The sequence below is a fragment of the Carica papaya genome, chromosome 2, assembly GCF_054855325.1.
Source record: "Carica papaya isolate Zhongbai chromosome 2, ASM5485532v1, whole genome shotgun sequence".
NCBI classification, from domain to species: domain Eukaryota; kingdom Viridiplantae; phylum Streptophyta; class Magnoliopsida; order Brassicales; family Caricaceae; genus Carica; species Carica papaya.
In genome coordinates, this window is record NC_142310.1 from 25,890,535 (window position 1) to 25,899,981 (window position 9,447).

The 9,447-nt window shown below is 32.3% G+C and overlaps 1 long non-coding RNA gene across 1 annotated transcript; it reads right to left on the reverse strand.

Moving 5' to 3' along the window:
- Positions 1–4,098: 4,098 nt before the first annotated feature.
- Positions 4,099–5,919, reverse strand: LOC148268913 (uncharacterized). The gene is made up of 3 exons (XR_015816733.1): positions 5,746–5,919; positions 5,404–5,501; positions 4,099–4,359 (listed from the first exon to the last, which is right to left on the reverse strand). It is a non-coding gene; the product is annotated as an uncharacterized LOC148268913 (long non-coding RNA).
- Between the last annotated feature and the right edge of the window lie 3,528 nt (positions 5,920–9,447).

The window sequence follows — 9,447 nt, forward strand, 5'->3', positions numbered from 1 at the left end:
ACTGTTATTGCAAAAGTATAAATTTGTTTTGAATAAGTAACCCACTAATAAAGGTTAAATACTAGTCATTATCTTTAAGAATCAATTGTAACATCGTACTACAGATACTACAGTAACATATTATAATATTAAAAAAAATTTGCAGTAGTAATTTATGTCACTGGTGTTAAATATGACCTCATTTTATATCAGTAACATTTTTTTTAATAGCAAGAGACTTTATATCACTGATTTTTGAGTATTTATATGTGTAAAAGAAATTCAAAGTACTAATTACTGAAAGTGTTTGAAATTAGCCATCAAAAATATTTTTCTATATTTATTATTCTAGGTGATTGTATATATTTAAATATGTATATGTATATGTATATATTGTACATTTCTTCTTGCGTAAAGTATTAATTAGCTATTTACAGATTGTTGAGTTCGAAAATTATTTATTTCAGTTATTTTCTATATTCTGAACATAATAATTGCATCACAAAATTCTATTTATGATCGTCAGGGATTCTCCAATATATTTGAGTTATTTAAAATATTGCATGTTTTGACTAAAATAAAATTTTTAGAATTATATTTAAATTTCATATTAATCAAAATATTAATTGTTTTAGATATTCAAATTATATCGAGATTTTCTTTGAGAAAAATATTATTCCTCAATGCCATTATCCCAAATTTTAATTCTATGATCTGAAGAGCGCATCATATTTATTAAATTCTACACAAAAGTTTCATTTGAAATCTAAACAAATTTGAGTATCTAACGAGTTTAATCTTCCTCTTAACTAAACTAAATTTCTACATATAGTACATCAACAATGTTTCTGTACTCTCTGAATTGAGTATAAAAAAAAAAGAAAAGAAAGAAGAGAAAAGGGCATTCTGATCATTTCTTCATCAGCCCCTTCTTCCTTTTCTTGAATATGGCTTTTCTTACAGAGTTGTTAGTGATATAAGCAAGCTTAACCTTTTTTTCTAGTCATGGTATTTTGTCATGTGTGCCCAAGGGGCTGGAGGGGGTATATATAAAACGACACAACGGTTGAGTAGCCATTAGTAAGGAATGGGGCGGAGTGTTTTAATATGGAAGAATATACCATGTAAGGTAAGATGTGGTGCATTCTAAAACTGCAAGTGGAATGCCCAAATTATCTCCAAAAATGTTATGTCTTTAATAGGGGATATGGAAAAATCTTTTGATTTAGGGTAATGTAATTAAAAAAAATTTAATTAGTAAGTTGTTGTAAGGCTGTATTTATATAAAATTATTCAATTGTGGCCATCCCTTTTAATTAAAAACTATTGCTTCACTGTAATTCATGTATCTACCTACTTTCTCCTGCATTATCCTCAACATCCATTCACACCTGAAGTCAATTATACATGGCAACCACACACACAAATATTATCTCTTAACCGTCAACTAATATGGCCATCACCTTCTAATCCAACTTAATTGTATGTCTTGATGTCTTACAGTTACCGCCATTTTATTTTTTAATTATTTTTTTAAAAAATACAAAAACCGTAGATATCATTTTTTTTCTATATCAGAGTTCACATTACATACTAACAATAATTTAAATTTATACTTTTAAAAGTCAATGGTATTAGTTAAAAAGTTGTTGAACTAATAGTTGAACTAAAAAAAAAAACAACAGATTAATATACCATTACCTTGTAAATTAATAGGGGATTTTGTGACATTAAAATGGTTTTTTTGAATTTGTTAATGTTTGTATTTATGGTAAATGTGAGAAATGTATTTGATTAAATGAATTATCTTTTTTTTTTTACTTTGACTCCTTGTTATTACTCTATCAAATCTAAATAAAAATAATAGTTTTTTTTAATGCTAAATTTCTAAAATATATTGGTTTTTACCCTCTCATGTCTTTTCTCTACTTTTACTGGTTTGATCATTATACTGTTTATATGATTTTTATTCAACTAAATTGGTTTATATATTTCACAACACGAGAACAAATATTAATCACAATATATATCTATGTATATATATCATAACTAAGTTTTTATGGTATTAGAATATTGTTGGAGTGTAATTAGAAATAACGTTTTGCATGAAAAATTTTGAAATCTTACAAATTAAAGTTTGCATGTCGAGCAAATTAACTATAAACCAAGTACGGGCCAGATGTTTGTTGTCTGATCCAGTTGATATATACATATATATATATATATATATACATGTAACATATAAGGTAGCGATGGAAGGAATACATGTTGAGGTAGGTAAATATATATTGAGATGTTTGTATATGTGTATGGAAGGGTGAGCATCTAAATTTTTATGATGTATAGGTAAATATCAATAGAAAGAAAAATATCAACCAGAAAAACACAACTTTTGATGGTCTTGTTGTATCATGTCATATAATTAATTTTTTTCTTTATGAATTATATAATCAAATATATTGCAATTATAATGAATTATGTAACATATATATGTAATTAGTTTACATATAGATCAATTAAAATAAAAATTATTATAATTAAACTAATTAGCTCCCTAATTATTTAATGAATCCTTTGGCATATTAACCTAGTTTCCTTCAATATAGATATGGGAATAAATTATTTCAAATTGTATACTATACATATGATTTGATGCACTAAAATATTTTGTGTGTATATATTTTCTTCTTTATGCAATTAATGATTTAAATAAAAGATTCTGCATCCAGTATTCAATATTCAAAAAAGTGTAATACATACATATATATATACTTGCATATATAATTGCTCTCCTTTTTTACCGCCTTCCTAACTCAACTTTTAAGGAGATTCATTTTTAAATTGACAATGTGGATTTGGAACTCAAGCCCACAATGTGATGAACAAGTTACAGAAATATTTATTTTTATATATACAATAAATTAGCCGCACGCAAGGAACCGGATTCATAAACACTTCCTCGATTACCATCATCGTACCACAATTATATATGCGCACCTTTTCTTTTGACTCACTTTATGCATATATAAATATACGATTTGCTCTCTAGCTAATTATAATGATTTACAAACATTTCATATGTAATCTTGTATTTGTTTTTATTCTCTTCTAATATGGACACACTAATAATTAGTTCCCAAGTCACAACAAAGTTTTAAAGTAACCAAAGAACTGCCTAGTATCTTCTTCGATCTTCACAAGGCCTACAAATCAAAATTAACAATACGCATATATACATGCAAGAACATATTACATTTCATTCTCTATATCTATATTAAGATCTTGTACAAGTAGACAAGAAAAGTTAAATATATATATTGATAATTTTCATAATCCTCATATAGCCTTAACTACCACCAATCCCCTTCATTTTCTTTTCTTCAAAGAAAAAACTCCATGTATTAAATCCTTGATGCAAGCTTGATGCCACGTTAATTCACCAGCTCATTGAACCTGTTATAACCATAGACAACTCTAAATATCTACTCATTCTCTTAGGTATAAGTTAGAAATCAAAGAAAATGACCATATTCAACATGCTCATTAATTTACCCTCTATATTAGCATCAATTATCTCCTATAAGAAAAAGTAAAAACTTGAGAAGTGTCAAATTGAGCATCATACAATAACATAAGTAGAAAAGTAAGAACTGCATGTGTAACTTTTAACAGCGATTCAATAGGTAAACAAACAAATAGAAGAACTAATGTAAACAAGCATTGTATGAGTTCTAATGGTATCAATACATACACACTAAATAGCCTCTTTCATTGACTAGTTAGAACCAATGTTACAGCATCGTAAACCCATCCAGAGGGCTAAAGAAATAGTCAAAACTAATAAAAAATCCTCCTATTCAATTTGATACTCGAAGATCAATACAATTCATCTTAAATCACTCCTTAGCAACTATCATCTTCTGATTCACCACTAGTCCAAAATCCTAGGTAAAACTATCATAAAAGCTATATTACTCACTAAAATCACCAATACTTGTCTTCTAAAGGTCCGGATCCAATTAAGTGTGGATGCTTTCAAGATTCTTTACCTACTTAGGATTATTAATTCACCAAGTTATTGAAGTCTCTAAGCTTGAAGTTGAGTTTAACTATAAGTGAAATCATCTTCAGTAGTTTTAATGTAACGACCCCGGAAATGTGAAAATGAAATGAGTATTTAAACACATAAAATGCGGAAGCGAGATCAAAATTTCAGTTAACATCCCTTACACGAAAACCAAAAACATACTTAAAATATAAAAGATTAAACTAACTAAAAGAGAAACTCGAAAATAAAACTATGAGTATGACTACAGAATCTCTAAGCATCCCCTTCGTCGTCCTCCTGCGGAACGGGCTCGGGAACCATGTCTTCCTGATCTGAAATGGTTAAATAAGGAGTGAGCTACACTAGCCCAGTAAGAACATCACGATATCTCACCGTCACGGAGGTAAAGGTGGGTAGAAAAACACAAAAGACCAATGGAGCATGATTTACAACAAATCCTTTTATTTATGATAAAACCTTTACCATCCACTTACCTCGGTGGAATTCATGAAACAATATAAGAAAAACAATAACATTATCACAATCATGGAATAATATAAGTTGTAAAACATAGCACTTATCACGCCTTTTGTAATTCAATCATTATACCACATATCCTTTTCTCATTTACTAGCCTACTAGTATCCATGGGGGTCCATAGGGGTCCCGCTACCCGTTAACCTTTAACATTCATAATCAGTTTCCAGGGCCGTCCCCATACCCCGTCTGATATGGGTGCCAAAACCATAAACCTCAATACCCCGTCCGGTATGAAGGTGAAACGGGCCGTCCCCATACCCCGTCCGGTATGGGCGCCAAAACCATAAACCTCAATACCCCGTCCGGTATGAGGGTGAAACGGGCCGTCCCCATACCCCGTCCGGTATGGGCGCCAAAACCATAAGATCTCCATACCCCGTCCGGCATGTGAGACCACAATCCCAGTAGGGTTCCCTACGGACCCGGTCCGTCCACCATCTCCCAGGATATCTCGTCAGGCTGACTCCATCATACAATTATCAGTCTACACAATCTTTCATTTTCCTTTTCCTCAATAAGCATCATCAATTCATATTTAAACAAGCAAATCGTAATTCATGCCAAACAGACAACATACAGTATCAGTTCTTCAGTCTTTCAACCCATAATTAATAAAATAGTAATATATGCACTCGAAACTATAAAATGAACAAATCAAACCTCATAATGCATTTAAAGCTGTAAAACAGGCCAAATAACAGTAAATCATCAATCACACTAGACTTGGGCTCCATTAGCCACCTTAAGCAATTTCACACATTCGTTAATTCAAGAAATACCGTTTTATCATTTTGAACTTTAATACCGTGATAGGAAATAGGGTGAGGGGTTCTTACTCGTTTTCGGGGTCCGAACACGGCTTTGCAGTGCGCTTGCAGGCTATCCCTAATTTTCCCTGAATTTTTCTCGGGGAACTGAAACGCACTACTGGTACCTGCACGTGTTCCAAAAAAAATCCCAAATTAGGCCCAGGGCCCCTTTCAGCCCAAATTGCAACTCTGGCACGGCGGCTCCGCCGTGCTCCGGCGACGGCGCCGCCGCTGGCGGCGGCGAGTCACCTCGGGTTGGCTGTTTTCGGCCGTTTTTGGCCGAATTCGGCCACACTCGCATCGGTCCCTATGAGAAAACAACCCTAGGGCCCTCGGGAGGCCAAAAAATCACGGAAAAACGGAGCTTACCGGCGGCGGCGCTCTCGGGTGCGGCAGCTCTCCGGCGAGGTTCGTGTTTTGGTGATTCGGCTCCGGTCAACCTGTAGAGAAAAGAATGGTGATCACGGTGATATAAAAATTGCATCAAACGGAGGCCGGGAAAGGCCTCATCGGAGGCAAAAACTGAGAGGGGGCGCGGCGGCGCCGCTGGCCTTCAGCCGCGTATTTCGTCCGTTTGGCCGGGATTTTGGCTCCGATTTGGCCACAAGAGGAATCAGCGTGGAAAAACGAGTCGGGGGTATGAAATTTACCTCGATCGACGGTCGAAAATTTCCCCGGCGCGGCGGCGGGTGGCGGCGGCCGGCTTCTGGTTTGTCTTCTCCGGCGAGCGGCAGGCGACTAGGGTTTGTGGTCTGGTGTGGGGGTTCTATTTATAACCCCTTGCCTTTTGATCTCAGCCGTTCATTTTGTTTTAATCTGGGCCGTTCGTTTTTGATTGAATCTGGGCTGTCCGTGCGATTGCATCTGGGCCGTCCGATCGCGCGATTGATCTGGGCCGTCCGATCGCACCCACGCGGATCGCCAACGTGGCCCCTTTTCGGAGCGACGTGGTCTTGCCACGTGGCAGGCCCCGGTTGGCCGGGACTGCTGACCGGGCCTGCTGACGTGGCTGCCGACGTGGCCCCTTTTTTTTTATTTATTTTATTTATTTATTTATTTTTTTTTTCCTCCTCCTTCTCGGTCCGGGCGCTACATTTAATGTCAAGACTATTGATATTTTTCAAATTTGTTTCTTACTTAGCTTATCAATTCACCACGCTGAAGAGAAATTTGTGTAAGGAGGCATGTTTTTTTCTTCTAACTTTGTTTTTTATTTTATAGTATTACGTGAAAATTTTAACTTTTTAGGATGTCATCGAACAAATATGAGAAATATGAGTTGGTATTTGTTCAAATAAGAAATACATCTCTTTACTCAAGTTGATGATGAAATAGGGAGGATGATTAGTTCAGTTTTGATAAGTGACTACGTGCTTTATTAGATATTTAGAAGATTGGGTAGTGTTTTAAGCTTTGGGAATCTTCATCAATTGACTATCTCAAACGTACATAAGCTCCAATATTCTTCCATTCACTTCCTCTTACAATTTCTAAAATGTCGAAATATTAATTTTTACAAGATAAATAAAAATAAATTGTTTTAGAAATAAGAAAGTTAAAAACATAAAAATTTTGGTATAAGTACGTATATGCATATATATATATAGCTAAGGCATAAACATTTATATCTAACTCATGAAAAAATTCTTTGTTGAAATGTAACTTACCTTTTGATGTATCTGCATGAGGCTATGAAAAGGGATCATATAACAAATGTTTTAAGAATATGCTCTTTTCATGTTTAGCTTCTATTTCAAATCACCTATACTATCATGTAATTTTATTCTTAAATTGTTCTTTTCATTTTCCAAAGGGTGGCGATTGTGTTTTCTTGTAATTCTCTCTTTAAAAAAGAAGGAACTATCCTTATTGACAAAATTATTTTTTATTATTCAAAGAGAAAAAGGACATGCGACTGCCATTTTATTAATAAAATTATCTTTTAATTAAGGAAAAATATGTGATACTTAACCTACAACCAAACCCTTAAAAAGATTTATCCCCAAAGAAAATTTTAGGTTACTTCGCCAATAAAGAGCTAATTGTTTGGAATTAATTAACAGTGTTCTGTATGAAATGAACTAATAGAGTAATATAATAAGATGAATAAAGATTAAGATGATGTTGTATGGCTATTTTATTTGATAAATAAAGGTTATCTTACTTTTTAAAAAGTTCATGATAATTAGAAAATTAAAAAGTGCTATAATAATAAACACATATATATATATACTTCATTAATTATGTAAAATAGTAATGAATAGCTAAAACTTATAATGCAAACTATTTATAAGAAGATACTTTGAAATTATATTTCCTAAATATAACATCTTGAATCTTCCAGTTAAGGAAGTTAAGGGTAATTGATGCATCCCAAATTTTATGATCGATATGTATGCATGAGGGAGATCCGCATGTAGAGCAACCCTACAGGCAATCCAACATTTAAAAATATGTCCCCTAGGACTTTTGATATCACTTTTTTCATTTTCTTGTGTATATAACAATTTTTTTTTTTGGCCTAAGATAAAGTATATTTGTATTAAATTTTTTAATTAAAAAATAAAAATCTTGTGCAAAAAAAACAAATATTTTTTTTCAAAAAAGAGTATAAAAAGAGAACTTTATTGAGAAAAAATTCATAGCTTAAAAGTCACGTATATAGATAGAAAAATAAGGCCAGTAAAATAGTGAAAACATAGTTACAAAGAAGTAAAGGTCACACCTGAGGATTAATTAAAGTCATGCAGAATTAAAAGCACTATAAAAAAACTACATAACAACCTTATCTTGCCACTGTTAAGAGGAAAAAAGGCTCATATGCATCATATATACAGTTGGTAGTCAAGCTAATCATGAAGCTGGAAAAGCCCAACAATAAATTAAGTGCATGAAAGAATATCAACATAGAGAAACCACCAGAGATGTTGCTAGAATCAGTTGCATGCATCAACTCAAAACTACCTATGAATTAGCCTCGTCAAAGCAGAAATTTTGAGACGACACAAACCCATATTCATAGGAGGATTAGAATGACTACTAAAAATAGTACAATCATTAAATTATAAATAAAACCTTTATCTTAAAAGTTTAAATTAATTGGAAATAATTCAATTAATTATTTATATTCTAATACATCTTTTAAGTTTTAAGTCTACTTAGGTTAAAAGTGTGAATCATACACATAAGCAATAAATATTGTGCAATTTATATTGTTAATATAGTTATGGCTATCAGAGCCATATTTTGATAAAACTTCTCCCTCATCCTTTTCACAAATCAATCCAACCATGTTCCCATTTCCTTCAGCTCCATAATGTTCTTCTCAACAATCTATCATTATTTATTTTCTATCAAACTCACCCCTATTCACTATTTTTGTATGAAAAACACAATTTATTCATCTATTAGCTATCTAAACTCTTCTAGATATATTAACAACTCCAATACCATGTTATCTTGTGGGAATAAAAAATTATATTTTATTATTAAGATACCACTATTTAGAGGCATATTGTGTATATAATTTTACAAAGAAAAAATTAAATGACAATTAAATACACATTTACACCATAAATTCACTAAAAATTCTAGAATAATACATTAGATCCATTTTTTGGGGGGTAATTTGAATTAGTATTATCAATTAGAATGATTTATGGTTGACTTGGTTGGACCAATAAAATGAAGTATCCAGGCTCCATTTAGCAAAAACCATATTGGAAATATATTGATGATTACCACTTATATCATAAACAACTCTATTTAGAAATAAATTCTAAATAGGAGTGATCTCAACTGTTAATTAGTCGAATAATAATAATATGATTAATACGTTGAATATTTGATGGAAGACATGAAAGAAAAGAATTGAAAAAAAAGGAAGTCGTAGAAAAAGATACGGTATTGGGTTGATTTATCCTATATGTGCAAATCAAAATCTGGTAGATCTTTACTCGTAGTAGAGCCTAAACCTAAAAAAATTGAATAAAAAATGGAAGAAGCCCATTCAGGAACAAGAAAATGCATCACGATTTGGAGTTTATCTCGATGAAAAAAAACATCAATGAT